Source organism: Hibiscus syriacus, unplaced genomic scaffold, assembly GCF_006381635.1.
Source record: "Hibiscus syriacus cultivar Baekdansim isolate YM2019G1 unplaced genomic scaffold, ASM638163v2 tig00111427_pilon, whole genome shotgun sequence".
In the NCBI taxonomy this organism is placed as follows: Eukaryota; Viridiplantae; Streptophyta; class Magnoliopsida; order Malvales; family Malvaceae; genus Hibiscus; species Hibiscus syriacus.
Window position 1 is genome coordinate 2,350,417 of NW_024063088.1, and position 16,742 is coordinate 2,367,158.

Below are 16,742 nucleotides of genomic sequence, written 5' to 3' on the forward strand. Positions count from 1 at the left end.
TCACTCCCAGAAAAGCACATGAGTGTAAAAGCACGGTGATTTTCTATTTTAGCCATCTCCTTGCCCCTTTATCTTTACATTCTTCCAGTATTCAACACTCTTGACCAAGAAAGTTTCTAAAGTTCAATATAAAATGCAAAGAATTTGGCACTTTTATTTGTTTGTACCAATAAATAGATGTCGTTCTTACATCTTTCAATAAACATTAGCTTCATTATTTGTGAAATCTTTTATGGATAAAACTAGCAAAGATCATCAAAACATATTGTCCACGTTCATCACAACAGTCCAAGAAATGAAGAAAGATATCCTCAACCCTATACAGGGCATGATAATTTTTTTATCACAAGATGCATTTAGAACTCGAAAACACAAGAATATGGAAATAAGAACACAAATAACATTATTATCTATTAGAGACTCTTCATCACCTTCCCTTGCTAGCAAAACTAGTAAATTGACCTGTAGGAGAAAACATCATAAGTCCAACATCGGTATCACTTAACATAGATAAGTCACAACCCTCCTGAGAATGATATCCCTGCGTTTTATATAAGTCATATGATGAGACCAAGAATTACCATTTTTCTTCTTCGTGTGAACTATGATCAAAGAAATTAGATAAGAAAATGAAGAAAGAAGAAAATTGTTGTAGACTATAAAGAGAAATGGAGTTCATATAAGAAGGGAAGAATATGAATTAAATTTTTGGGGCTATGCAAGAGGGTAAAATACGCATGGTAATATGACAACTGTAGAAATAGTCCCTTGATTATAATCACTAAGGGTGCATTTGGTTCACGGAATAAAGATTACCAGTGGGAATAAAAGATTACCAGGAAATAGGATTACTGTGAATGTTGTATTGTGTGATTGGTTGGTTTAGCAGGAATGTAAGATTATCGTGTTTGATTAAAGGAATAAATATTATTTGAATGTATATTTGACCAAATTGTCCTTATTATATATTTGTTTTTTTTATCAAATTGAAAAATATTTATATATTCTCTTTAAAAAAATTAAATTCATAAAATTTATATAATTTTATTTTACAAAATTGAAAATATAAAAAAGTTTAATGAAATGGTAAAATTTTATTTTAACCCCTGAACTTCATATAAAATTTTAATTATAGACTTTATTTTGTAAATCAAAAATAGTTTAAGGATATATTTATAATTTAACCTTCATATAATTTTTATTATTCAATGACAAAATAAGGATATTTTTGAAGAAAAAAAATTTAAGGGCATTTTAGTCAAAAATGTCGGTAATCCAACAATACCTAAGGAAATGAAGGTAATGACATTTCCGGTAATATACCCAAAAAAATCCACTATTGGTAATGTAAGATTACCGAGAATGACATTCCCGGCCAACCAAACGGGGGAATGTGGATTCCATTCCCATAGGAATCTCACATTCCCCCAACCAAACGGGGGAATGTGGATTCCATTACCTAAGGGATTTTCTTTGGCCTGATAAAGCTTCCAGAGTAAATTGTATATATCCTTGAAGTTAATTATGCCAAATAAAATTTTAAAAGTGCAACCTAAAATTAGAGTTTGATTAAAGCAAAAATAAAAGAATACCCTTACAATGGTTTAGGGCATTGATGGGAGTTATCCAAGAAGGTCGCAACAATGTTTTCCAACCAAAACTGACGGATTGACATGCTCCGCGTGGCATTTTCATAACGAAGTCGTACAAATTTAAAAGAAGATTTGTTCTTCACAAAATAAGTACCATTTCGCCAACAGAGAGAATCCATGTTCGGTATGAAAGATTAGAGGCAAGACATAACTTTGGAAGGCCATAAAGTCATTTTCTCATAGGAATTTTAGAGATTGCATGCAGGTAATATACAAGCGAGATCGGATAAGATTTGGAATATAAGAGATAATTGTCAAAACATTAATATAACTGAGAGTATTAGCTCACTTGTCAAGGATTTAGATTCGGATGTTTTATAATTCCTTTATTCTGCTTCAATCACTCATCTAAGTAAACCATAGAATTCAAAGAACCAATATTCCATAAATAAATAGTATGCACTTAGAAAAGGAGAACAAGCAAACTGGAGTAGATCCAGTCTTCTAATGACTATGATATTTGAATATTGACTCTACTATGACCATCTCCGTTAAACACAATCATTCGTCTTTTCCACTGAATTGGACAGTTCTTAAACCCCACAAGAGCTCATTTCACATATAAATTACCATAAATCATGGAAATTAAAAGGAAATTGTTGAAGCAAATGAACAATAAACGTAAATTATAATAAAAACAGTAAAAAGATACAGAAGATAAACATCAGGAATCAGAAAAGAGGATCTTTTCAAATTCCAAAAATGACCCAACCACCTAATGCAGCTAATCAAACAAACGTTTTACTTGTCATTTTGTAAATAGGGGAAGCATGCAATCTCAATATACCATGAAAAAAGGGGGAAGCGTTACTTTAAACTCACCATACGAAGAATCGAGCGGGAAAAGAATTGATGGGACTCAAAACTCAAGAAAACTCCAAAACAATTGAACATTGTTTTTTCTATTTCAAATTGAACAATTATGAAGAAAAAAAACCCAAACAAGAATCGAATACAACAACGGGAGAATAACATGCTTTCCAAAGAAAATAACGAAAACCCAGAAAAAAGATTGGGGGAGGAAATGAGGAAAACCAAGCTTTATGAATTCGCCGGAAGCCAGAGCATCGACATAGTACTTTTTATTGTAACGAATGGGGAAGATAGCAGTGGTGAGTTTCTTTAACAGTACCACGTTCTTGTCCCTCACATTATCGAGTGATATTGTTACTTCTCGACCAACCACCATTATTATTAACTCTCCAAGAAAAACAAAAGATTTGGGGAGGGGATATAACAATGGCGTGGTGAGGGGATTGTGTGTGAAGACAGAGGAAAGATAGGCTTTGAAATTTTGGGGGGAAACCATGCGTACGTGATGAGAATAATGGGGGAAAATTAAAATACGACTTTTACAGATGACACACAATTAAAACTATACTCCGTGTTTTTGCAAATTTTTTGGATTATGACTATTAAATATGACACACATTATTGTATGTCATAAATCATTCAGATTTTAAGAAACATGACATTTTTTATGACACACATTTTTTGCAAGTCATAAATTATTATGTATCATCGTTCGTGTGTTATTAAAGGTATATTTTCTTGTAGTGCAAATATCTCATCATAGTCAATTCTAACCTTTTGACTATAGCCTTTAGCAACTAGCCTCGCCTTGTGCCTTTCAATTTCTCATTTGACGTTTTGCTTTGTTTTGTACACCCATTTGACAACTATCGCCTTATGTCCCTTGGGAAGTGAGGTAAGTTCCCATGTTCATTCTTCTCGATGGCTTTGATTTTTTTCGTCCATTGCATCTCTCCATTTCTTTTCTTGTACTACTTCTTGAAAGCTCACTGGTTCACAATTGACAAGCTGACAAAATAATGTAAGATTGTCTTGTTGTTCAATTACTACATATAGATCTCTAAGGCTTTTTGTATGTTGCACAACTCTTTCACTTTGACTCCCTCTTGACGATGACGAAGGTGATGAGTCTCCTTGAGTGGTTGATGTTGGTGAAGTGGGTGGAGTTTCAAGCTCTTGTTGAGGTTCACCTAGTTGTTCCCTCATTGTCTGCTCATCTTCTTCAAACTAAGGAAAGAAATTGAAGTCATCTGCATGAGAGTTAAAATCTATTCTCCTTCTTCGTTGAATAACACATATCGACTAATCACAATCTTCTTATTGTTTGGATTGTACAGCTTGTAACCTTTCAAATTAGCATCGTAGCCGATGAAGATAAAACTCTCACTTTTATCATCAAGCTTCGTTATTCTCTCGTCTGGTACGTGAACATGGGATATACTTCCAAAGGTTCTCAAGTGGGAAATGTCATGCTTTCTTCCTCTTCATGCCTCTTGCGGTGTCTTTCCCCATACACTTCTTATTGGAGATCTGTTTGACAAGTAGATTGTACACGCTACTGCTTCTGCCCAAAATTTTTGGGTAGTTTCTTTCTTTTGAGCATGCTTCGTGCCATATCGAGTATTGTTCTGTTCTTTCTTTCTGCCACACCATTTTGCTGGGGGGATCTAGGAACTGTCATTGGTCGACGAGTTTCATTTGCTTCACAGAACTCTTGAAACTCCTTAGAAGTAAATTCTTCACCTCGGTTAGATCTCATGGCTTTGATCTTTCTACCACTTTGTTTCTCCACTGCTGCTTTGAACTTCTTGAAGACTTTGAAAACTTCTGAATTCTGTTTCAAGAAATATACCTAGGTTTTTCTTGAAAAATCATCAATGAAGAGAAAAAAAATATTTACTATTACCGAGAGAGCTCTGACTCCTTTGGAAAGCTTTTCCTGAATTGTTTCTCGACTAGACACCCTTCACAAAGCTGGTCAGGATGGTTGATGTGAGGTAGGCCCTTCACCACATCCTTCGTAGATAGCAGCTCTAAACCTCCAAAATTGAGTTGCCCAAATCGAAGATGCCAAAGCCATGATGCATTTTGTAGCAAGATTTCAGGCACTTTGCAACATCATTTTGTATGTTGATCAAGAACATTCTATTCTTTGACATCAACACTTTAGAAAGATTATAATTATTCATATGAATATCATAACCTTTCTCTAATAGTTGCCCTAAACTTAAGATGTTACTTTTCATATTCGGCACATAGTAGACATTTGAAATAAATTAATGTCTCCCATCTTTCAAACGAATAAGGATGTTACCTTTCTCTTTCACTGCTATTATGGAATCATCTCCAAATGAAACATTTCCGCTTACTAACTCGTCTAGCTCCACGAACATGTCTTTCCTTCCAAACATGTGATTGTTTGCACCACTGTTAAGATACCAGAAATTTGCTTGGCCACCATCAGTTTCCTTTCGTGCTAGAAGAAGAGTTTTTTTGTCATCTATCTTTTCCTCCACATAGTTGGCATTCTCCTCAATTTTGTTATTGGGAGCTTTACATTCTGAAGCATAATGTCCAAACTTTTGACAATTATAACATCGAATTTGAGATTTGTCATACTTTGAGTTTGGATTGATTCTTTCACGACCTCGTGTTGAGTTTTCTCCTTTCTCATAGTTGTTGTTGGAATTGTTATTGTTGTAATTCCAGCCTCGTCCACGACCGCGACTTCCACCTCGTCCATGGCCTTTACCTCTGCCTAAGCCACATTGGTTTCTATCATTGCGTTGGCTCTCATGCATATCCTTGAGTTGCAGCTTGAAGAGTTGCTCAGTAAACACATGCTTCTTCTTATGCTTCTCTTCGTGTGCTTGCAATGATCCTTGGAGTTGCTCGATCGCCATTTCTTCCTAGTCTTTAGTTTCTTCAATCGTCACGATGATGTGCTCAAGTTTGGGATCCAACAAACGGAGTATCTCTTCTATTATCCTCACATCTTCTAACTTTTCATCATTTTTTAATTGATTAGAAACATCTACTACTCTTGAGAAATAATCTAAAATAGACTCTGATGCTTTCATGTGTAAGGATTTAAATTCACCTCTTAATGTTTGGAGATGGGCCTTTTTCACTTGCTCGGATCCTTTATAAGAGGTTTGCAACTTCTCTCACGCTTCCTTGCTAGAGCTTGCACTCAAAATCTTTTCAAAACCATCATCATCTAATGCTTGATAAATGTGGTAGAGAGCCTTATTGTCTCTCTTTCTTGAATCCTTCAAAGTTGTCTTTTAATCTGATGTAAGAGTAGCAAAAGCATCATTATTCGCAGGCTCGTTATAGTCTTTCTATATGATATCCCACACATATTGTGATCCAAGAAGTGCCTTCATTTTGATACTCTAATTGTCGTAGTTGTTGTTGTTGAGTGTCAAAACTTGGAATGATGTCATACCATTTGCCATATCTCTCAATATAGTGAGAATTTGCAAAATCCGATTGCACGTATAAATCTGGAACGCCGAAAAACCTTGGGAGGAACTTGGACGACTTGGTCAACAGGCTTACGACTAGGTTAACTCGGCTTAACTTGGTGAGTCAACTCGATTTTCTAGCAGCAGTCTTTCGGCGGTGCGTCAGAACTTAAATTGGGAAGATTCTAGCGGCATCAGATTCCTCTCATTGAGACCTTTGATCTTTCTAACTGCTCTGATATCACTTTGTTGGAAATGAAACACTCACATAAACAACTTTTATTGATACTCAAACAAATATTACAAGAGCACTCTTACTCAAAAACAAGAGCTACAACTCACTCTTATAAGACTTTGCTTCTTCACTCACTTAGAAACTCTTAATTTTTCTTGATGCTTAAACTAAAATGGGGAGGGGTATTTATACTACTTAAGAACAATCCTACACCACACAAATAAAATAATTTAAACTATTAAAAATAGACAAATACCTAATTTTCACCTAATTAAATTGATGTCAACTAAATTGATGTAAGCAATGACATCAATTTAGTTTGGTTTTGGTTTAGGCTCCTATAATAAATCAAGTTTATGATTTAACACCTTGGTCAGAAACTTTTCATCTGCGAGAAAGAACAACTTAGACCTATTGGAAGGAATTCCACTACACTGTTGGAAGATTGTGATAATGTCTCCCTTTTGATTGCCACGAAACAAAAAGAGAAGATTGAAGGGGTCATTGACCTAGAGGTGAAGAACAAAGATTAATTTTTCATGACTCCCGAGGAGCAGGAATAGGGAAAAAGGAGATCAAAGATACAAATATCTCATCAGAAGACAAACCGGTATCAAATCACAGCAATATTCCAATGAACAATAGGGATGCTGATAGTCAGAGGGAGTTTGGGAGATGAGTCTACGTTGCATGGGGAACACACTTAGTGGCGGTGCCTCTTTAATCAGAAATGATTATGGAAGATTCATAGAGGAGGATGCTTAAGAGCTGATTTGAAGGATTTAGCCTTTACCGAGACATGACCTCTGATAGAAAAGTATGGAGACTTAAGACCAGAGTAGCCGAGTAGTGTGGGTCACAACCATATGGTGTAGCATCTCTGTCTTCTTTGTAATGCCTTTGTAGTAATTTTCAGGACTTCTACTTTTTATATATTTCTGTCATTGGAATTTATGAAGGCTTAGAACTAGAGTAAAGAGTAGTTTGCCTTAGTTTAGATTTTAACCCATTTGACTTTATTCCTTCTCCTAGCTTGCTATCGCTGACTTCTGTGTATCATTCTCTTCATGTTTCTCTTTTTAAATTTAAATTTAACCAGGTCTTACGTTTTTGTCTATATGCAGAGATTTTTATGCAGGGATTTATTTGCAGGGATTACTTCCCATTACAGACGCGCATATAAAGACTACATAAGAAGACTGTTCAACTATGTATTTATATATTTATTTATACATACATTGTATTGTATCTTTATTTTAAATTTTCTAACTGCCGGAGGTCTTCCACGGAAACTGCTCTCAATTGGCGTTGGGGCAGCCTACTATACTACCTCCCCTTATCCCATTGTATATGAGAATAAGATTTTGTTGTTGTTATTATCATCATAGGGGAGGCAGAGATTATGGCTGCAGTGAAAATGATGCGTTGTCAGAGCACGTGAAGGAATTGACAAAGAATCAAAAAGGCGCGGTTATGAAAGAGCAATTGTGTCAGGTTACAATGAACGAGGGCTCGAGCAACGAAGGACTTTTGAATTGTCTAGAGGAGTCAACTGGGCCCAGAAAAGCTGGGTCGAACAAACTACATCTTTTTGAATTGGATGAATTAAATAGAATGGGGTTTTAAAATCATGAATTTGCAAATAATATGAGCGTAGAGGATGATATATATAAGGTCAGTAATGAGACATATTTGGAAATCAAGAGGACTTGAGACCTACTGGAGACTTATCGTGGGAACAAATGGTAAACAATTTGAATAATAGCCCAGTCTAAATAAGGAGGTTGCTAAAGATGAATCAGCTTCTAAAAACAACGTATCGACTCCACAAAATAGAAGCGAAAAACCATTGCTACTGAAACAGAAAAGGTATGGATCTTTAGCAAAAATCCAAGAGAAATATTTAACAAGTATTGAAAGAAAAGAAAATCACGCGGAGGCAGAAAGAAGAAGAAACAGGTTATTGAGGAGGAATTTTCCGGATTGGAAGGAAGGTCGATATCGGATTCTGATATTTTAGCTAGAAGATCGATCTTATCAAGGGAAGCAAAAATAACTTTGGAGCTTGGAAAAGGATTGGGGAATACAAATTCGTGGATCTCAAGAGGAAGTAGTGCGAGACCTAGCATTGTTGGAAGGATCGGACGATGAGTCGATGGCTTTTTAAAGAAGAATAAGAGCTTGCAGTTCGACAGCGTAGGGGTCGAGGACAACGATGAGGATTTTGTCATGGAACATTAGAGGTATAGGATCCGATGTAAAATTTTCAGCTTTGAGAAAAATTATAAACTTGTGTAGAGTAGAAGTGGATTTCATTCAATAAACTAAGGAGAGGTTATTGGAGTTTGATATTAGGAAACTGTGGTAAGATGATATTTTTAATTTTCGGTTTGCTGAAGCAAATGGTAAAGTTGGTGGGATTCTCTCTATATGGGATAGGAGCAATTAAATATTGCTTCTTACGCAGTAGAGTGCTCCAGATTAAAGGAATTTGGACTTCGGATGGTACAAGCTACTCTCTTGTAAGTGTGTATGCATCTTGTGATATTGAAGAACAGAGGCTTCTGTGGATTCAATTTGAATCGTTAAAAAAGGTAAATGACAGCAAATGGTTCATGGGAGGAGATTTCTACGCTGTCCGAAATCGAAGCGAAATGAGTGGTTGTGGTGAGAGGCGGGCTGAAACAGATGCTTTTAACGATTTCATTGAGAACTGTAGTCTATTTGAGTCCAGTTTGTCTACACTCTTCACAAAAAAAAATACAATGGTTGATTTCTTTGCTAAGGAGGGTTTAAATAGAAGTGTCTTGTCCAAGGCGTGGTGGTAAGAATTTAAATAGAAGTGTATTGGGATTCCAGCTTCCAGTGGTCTTAGTTTGGTCTATGCAAAGCAAGTAATTTGCTTTTCCTCCGTTCCTCGGGTGCCTCCAGGATTGTGTTTAAAGATTGTACTTAGTGCCTTGAGTTGTAGCGGGTTTGATGGCTTAGTTGTATGCTGCAGTGTTGTTTTTTGGTTCCATTTTTTACAAGAGTTACTGCGAAAAGGGTGTTGTAGCTCCGTTTTGGATCCCTGAGATCGTTTAGACTGTTTTTTCATGTAGAGAGTTTGTTGATTAAGTGATAGAGGTCTTAGGAGATCTTGATGATTGTGTTTTAAAATTTTCTTATATTGGTCGGGAAAATGTACTATTTTCCTTCATATAGGTTTAAGGAGATTTTTTTAATGAGGCATCATTCCTTGGTTATGGCCTTATCATTTTAATAAAATCATATTTTACTGAGTGAAAAAAAAACAATGGTGTGTGTTAAAATATTTTGAATAGAAAATTTGGACATAAAAGCAAACTTATGTAACAATGAAGAATTAAAACAGAAATAAAAGAAAATGGACAAGACAAGCAACAATGACCTTAAAAATTGGCATTGCTCTAGTGTAGAACTTGACAACATCAGCAATATGCTTCTCAGCTTTTGACTCAATGCAGTTTCCAAGTTTATCGGACAGATTATAAATGAATTGTTCTTCCCCGAACAAGAGAGCTTTTGAGCAAATAAAAGATGTTTATATAAACAAGAAGTAATTTAAGGTCATCCTACTTGAATTTTTTTCCTTATAGTTTCTAATGTTAAGCTGTAAAGTCTAAAACCATAAATGATAACCACAAATGATAGTGGGAAGATCACTATCCTCATTGATAATGAAGGGTAAATGTCTAGGAAAACTACATGAAATGGAGAGAATACTATGTGCAATTTTTAACATACAAAGTAATCATTATGTGCTATAAACCTCAAACAACAGTTCTAACAGAGTCTAGAAACTACCTAGAGGGCATTAATTCCATTACTTGAGACTTTGGATCAATTGCATTTGTCAAGCATGGATGACAACTACTTAAAGTTGAAAACTACCTTTTTAATTCTAAATATTTATTAAAATAACTTCACTAACAAGTTAGTTGACATCAACAAGAGAAGCCAACCACAAAAGTAGGTAAAATATAACAACAACAACAAAATCCTATTCCCATGTGTAATGGGATAAGGGAGAGGTAGGGTAGTAGGCTGCCCCCAACACCATGGTTGAGAGCAGCTTCCGTGGAAGACCTCCGGCAGTCAGAAAATTAAAGATAAAGATAAAATGCAATGCATGTATAAATAAATAAATAAATACATAGTTGAAAAATCTTCATATGTAATCTTCATATGCACGACTGTAATGAGAAGAAATCCCTGTAAATAAATCACTGCATTAAAATCTCTGCATATAGACAGAAACGTAAGACCCTAGTTCTAAGCCTTCATAAATTCTAATGATTGAAAACATATATAAAGTATAAGTCATGGAAAATATTAAAAAGGCATTAAAAAGAGGACAAAGATGTTACACCCTATGTCTGTGACCCGCACTACTCGGCTACCCTGGTCTTAAGTCTCCATACTTTCCTATCAGAGATCATGTCCTCAGTAATGGCTAAATCCTTCAAATCATCTCTCAAACAGTCTTCCCACCTCCGCCTTGGTCTTCCTCTCCTTCTTGTACCGTCGACAGTAATCGACTCTACCCTCCTTGAGTGCATTAATTCCATTACTTGATACTTTGGATCAATCAGAGCTTTATTTGTCAAGCATGGATGACAACTACTTAAAGTTGAAGACTACCTTTATAAGTCTAACTATTTATTGAAATAGCTTCACTAATAAGTTATTTGACATCAACAAGAGAAGCCAAACAGACAAGCAAGTGCATTAATTCCATAACAATTTTTTGTGGGGTAATGTTTTCTTCTTAGCCATGAGGTCAGTAAGGACATTCAAAGATCTCTGTATCCAAAGAAATTTGCAGTCATCCAGATCATTATCAATTTTGTAGAAAAATTGTCAGAATATGTAATTAATGATGTTAATAAGAAAATTTTTTAATAAAAAATCATAATTTCATACTTACCTAAATTTGGACTCTGAATCTTGGTCCATTCTTTTTTCGATAGATTTTGAGATATAATCATTTTGTACGTATTTTTATTGTTCATATTCTTATATAGCAATTTTTATTTTACAACTTTCACCTTCTAAAAATAATTAAGAACCCATTCAATGAATAGTAATGCGTTTTGACCCATAGCAGTAAATGAGTCACACTCTTTGAAATCAACTTTTGAATTGAAATGTTTTGACTGAAAAATCTTTTCGGTCGAACTTTGGAGTACGATCCCACCGAATCCTTTACCATCAACTACCGAAGCATCAATTGATGCATAATAATACATAAAAATATTTAATTAATTAATATTAAAGAAAACTTAGTAAATAAAATACATTAAATTCTTTTTTATATAAATAAGGGCCTCGTTAAATCCCGTCACACTAGAATCATATCAAAGTATTCCTTCTAATAGCGGAAGGGGAAAAAAGTGTCCAAAAATATTTATTCATAAATTAACAGTAGCAAAGTTTATAGACAAGACCTTACAAAACCTTGTTCCATCGCTAAGTATATAGAGGCCCTAAGCTTCACTCAATAAAAAAGAATTTCCTACCACTATGATGAGTGTTTTATTTTGTTAATATTTTATCGCTAATTACTCCGTGTTATCTTTTTGATATCGTTAAGTTGGGTCGTTTATGTTTAATTCTGTGCAGGACTCTATTTTCCAGAAAACAACATTTAAAGGACGAGTTTTGCATTTTTTTAATTTCTGGAATCAAGACTGAACACATGGGCATGACTTCGGGCATGATGATGCTAACATGGTAGAATCTGCAATTCAGTCAGCGATAACTTCTAGAAGATGACTCGGTCAATATCAAGAAAAAAAGAAGGGTAGACGAAAAATTCTTTAGGACTCAAAGAATTATAACTGAATTTAAATATTTGGGATTTATTATTATTTTAATTAGGATTCTAGCTTGTTATCAACTAGGATTCTAATATGCTATTATTTAGGATTCTAGATTGCTATTAATTAGGATTTAAAGTATTTGAATATTTTTAGGATTATCTTTTTGCATTTTATTTTCTTTAGGTTATCTCAAGCTATAAATACCCCTTTAGGGTGAAGGTTGGGATATGTACTGAATTTGGCTTGGCTTTAGGGTTTTCAGTTCTATAAAGTTATTTTTTCTTCTTCAGCTTTATTCTATTTTTCTTCATAGCTTTCTTTCTTTTTAATGCTAAGTATGATTTCAATCATGCTTAGCTAATTTTCCTATTAGCCAAAAACTAAGCAACAACTCAATCGGTTTCGTGAGAATTGAAAAGTGCTTCATACCTTCAGTTATCCTTCTTGATTTTCTGCAAACTAGGATTGAAAATCGGCCATTCCTTTAAATATCTCAACACTTTCAATCCAAAAAGTGCACATTGTATTGCATGTTGTTTTGATTTATCGTTGGGGAGAAGAGTCAGCCTGTAGCAAATTCAAATTCCTAAAAAAAACTTAGTGGCAATCTGCTAAGGGAAATCCAGATCAGGTTCGACTCTCATTGAGACACCATAGTTTGAGCACAGGCTTTTCCAACACTTACAGTAGCATTGGTGTAAACACCAATAGTTATTGTTAATCCAAACAAGGATTAAATTCCAAGGATTGACTTTGAAAATTAGTTCACAAGATAGAAGGGGTTAGGCCATCCAAACATTACAACCGATTGAGGCGAAGCGAAGCTGAAGGTTATCTCTCATCATAATTATTTTCAATCATTTATTTTTATTTATTTTAATTTAGATTTCTAAAAGCCCTTTATTTTTCTTTTGCAATTTTCTTGGATCAATATCAATTCAAACCAATGTTGGAAATTTCTAAGTCCATGCAGATCGACCCTTTCTTCTTTATACTACATCATTAACTTATTTATTTGAGAAAAATACTTTATTTATTTGACAATTACGATGCTTGTCAAATTGTCGCTGTTGTTAGGGACTTCGGTAAATTACTGATATTGTTTGTTTTGATTTATGACCAGAAAGAATCAGGGCAACCTAGTTGATTTTGAACCTGAGATCGAAGCACTAACTTGAAACTACACGCACACACGCTTAGGGAAAGAAGACAACAACAACAAGAACGAAACCTACCTGATCCAGTTCTTGAGTAACGTCTGATCCCTAAACAACATCTGACGTAGAATCCCTACACGACAATAAACCGATCCCTATGGTTGATCCGACAATTCGATAATTACGTGTGGCACCTATCGATCAACAACCATTATGCATCACATTACCGCATGAAGAAACACCATTCAAACTCAAGACCGACTTGATCCATCTTCTACCTACATTACATGGATTGCCAAGTGAAAATCCTCACGGACACCTTACTGGATTTCATATGGTTTAATCAAGCATGAAACCACAGGGATTATCCGTGGATCATATTAAACTTCACGCTTTTCCATTTTCCTTAGTTGATTTGGTTAAGGATTGGCTAATTTACTTACCGTCTAATTCCGTTACTACTTGGGCCGACATGACTTTTTTTTTCTTGACACGTTCTTCCCTATTGTGAAAGCGAGTGAATTAAGGCGAAGCATCTTAGGAATCCGACAAAATAATGGAGAGTCGTTATATGACTATTGGAAATAATTCAAGAAACTTTGTACTAGTTTTCCACAGTACGGGTTAATCGAATAGACTCATCTTCAATATTTCTATGAATGGCAACTTCCTTTGGAGATAAAGATGATTGGCGCATCTAGTAGAGGAGCACTTGTGAATATGACTTTGTATGTGGCCAAAAATCTAATTTTTACCATGGCCGCTAACTCTCAACAACTTGGCTCTTCTAGTGAACCTACTCGTTAGGTTCATGAGATAAGTACAATTTCATTAAAAATAAAATTGATAAGTTGGTTGATATTGTTCAATCTCTTGTTACAAGCAAAACAGGTACCGCTAGATTTTATAGAATATGCACAGTGTCGGACTATCCCACGGATTATTGTCCGATGTTACAAGAAGACGCTACCTCACAAGTGAATGCAGTTGGCAATTTTCTAGGACCTCCTTAAATACATTATAATCCTAACACAAATACATATAATTCGGGGTGGAGCGATCATCCAAACTTCAGCTATGCACAAAATCCTAGACCAAATCAAGCATATTAACCAAGGCCACCACCACGTTAACATCATCATTAGAATCTATCGTCGAACATTTGGTGTTATCCCAAGAGAAGCTTCAACAAAAGACTGAGGCATATTTTCAAGAGCTTGACAAGAAAATGAGTCAGCTAGCACAAGTTGTGAGTCAATTGGAATCCCAAGGAAAGTTACCATCTCAAACCGAGGCTAACCCACGAGAAAACATTGGTGCCATCACCCTCCAAAGTGGCACTGTTGTTGTATTAGTCCATAAAGATGATGTCACACTAGTCCTTAAAGATGATGTTGTAAGATCCTAAGAAAAAGAATATGTTGTCGCAGGTTCCAGAAGAAAGAAGTTGACACAGGGGAAAAAGAAGAAGAAGAAGAATCAAGATCCCAAGAAGAAAAATAAGAGGTTGATGCAAGATCACAAGGAAAAAAGAAAGATGTATCGCCAAATTCTTCCATGTTATCTCCCTATGTCGTTTGAACTCCCTTTCCTTTGAGGTTAGTTAAACGTGATAAGCAAACCAAGGAGAAGGAGATTCTTGGTGTTTTTTTTTTGAAAAGTAGATATAAGAATACCTTTTCTTGAAGCAATTCAAAAAGTGTCAAGGTATGCCAGATTCTTGAATGATCTTTACGCAACCAAAAATAAGACTTACTAGCAATAAGAAGGTAAATTTAGTAAAAAAACGTTTTAGTTGTTTATCAACGTAGGCTTCTTTTGAAATTAAAGGATCAAGGTATGTTCGTTATTCCTTGTAAAATCGATAAGAAAGGAATTAAACGAGTTATGTGTGATTTGGGTGCTTCCATAAATGTTATGCATCTTTCTAATTACAACTCACTTTCTGCTGAGCCTTTGAAGGAAACTAGAGTAACGATTTAGCTCATTGATCGATCTGTCTTTATCCTAAAGGCCTTCTTGAGAATGTACTACTTAAGGTAAACGATTTAATTTTCCAGCGAATTTCTATGTCATTGACATGGAAAATGATCGAGCCAACACTTCTTCCGAAATGCTACTTGGTCTTCCCTTTCTAAGCACGACACATACCAAAATTAGTGCAAGGAATGGATTTCTTACCATGGAATTTGATAGTGAGGTTGTTAAATTTGACGTTTATAAGGAGATGAAGTATTCATATGATGTTGTGAACATTAGTTTCATTAATGTTATTGAACTTGTTGTCGATGAATTTACGGAAACTAATCTTTATGATGATTTGTACAAAGAATTAGGGGATGAAGATGACAAATCAAGGGAGTTGAAAAATATTTCGTTTGTTGATTCAAATTTACAGTTAACCCCTTCACAAACTAAATTTTTACCTTCTATTCTACAAGAACCAAAAGTAGTGTTGAAACCATTGCCAGAACATATGTAGAACTCATTTTTTGGTAAAGAATATGTATTGTCGGCCATTATTTTGGACAAGATTTAAAACTGGGAAAGATCCGAAGATGCTTATGAAAATGTTCAAATCTACAAAGATAAAATGAATGAACTTTATTATCGTAGAATTTCTCATAAGAAATTTCTTAGATGGAAAAGCATATGAAGTGGAGGAAGTATCTCTCGTAGAACCTATAGTATGGACCAGGTCATCGAGCTAATGACATTAAACAAAAGTGCTCCAATGGGAGGTAACTCGTTTTATTTTATTTTATTTATTTTATTTATTTTTTATTTTTATATTTTTGTTTATTTATTTATTTTTATTTTTAGGTACCCCAAATATTTTCAAACAAACTTAGATGGAATCAGATCGAGTAATTTTAGTCGAACATTGAAGAAATTTTTTCATCACCACTGTTGATCTCGGGGTCGCGATCACGACTGACACTAAACAATGGGAATATCTCTATTCCTTCGCATATGCTTTAATTTTCGTATTGGGATAATACACTTTAAGTAAGGGGGTAGAGTGAGAATTTCACCTTGCTTATTCATGTTGGTTTAATGAGATATTTCGATACTTATGATTGTTGCTTGCGTTGGTTGACTTGTTAGTTTTGTCATAATTCCTTGTTTACAAGCTTGAGTTAATCTTGTTATGCATGAATAATTGATTTAAGTCAATAAGATGATTTGATGAAAATGTTGCTTAAATGTGAGCTTGTGCTTATTTCGTTAGTGATTAATGTTATCTTTAGGTGTATAACTTTGTGAGACGATTGTGAGTGGTAGACCCTTTGAATGTGACCAGATTGGAGAACCGGGTGCTTGGGTTGTCATCTCGTTTCCAATTTAAAGGTTCAGTGACGAGTCGAGACTATAGAGTTAAAAAGGTAGAGAGAAGCGTAGAAAAAGGGAGGAATTTAAAAAATGAAAAACGAAAAAAGAGAAAGGAAATAAGCGTTTAAATACAAAAAAAAGTGAGTGATACAAAAGGGGAGGCAAATAAAACTCACACTCTGCCAATTGCTTCTCATGAGGAAACTAAACTTGGCTCGATTTCATCTCATAAGAAAATA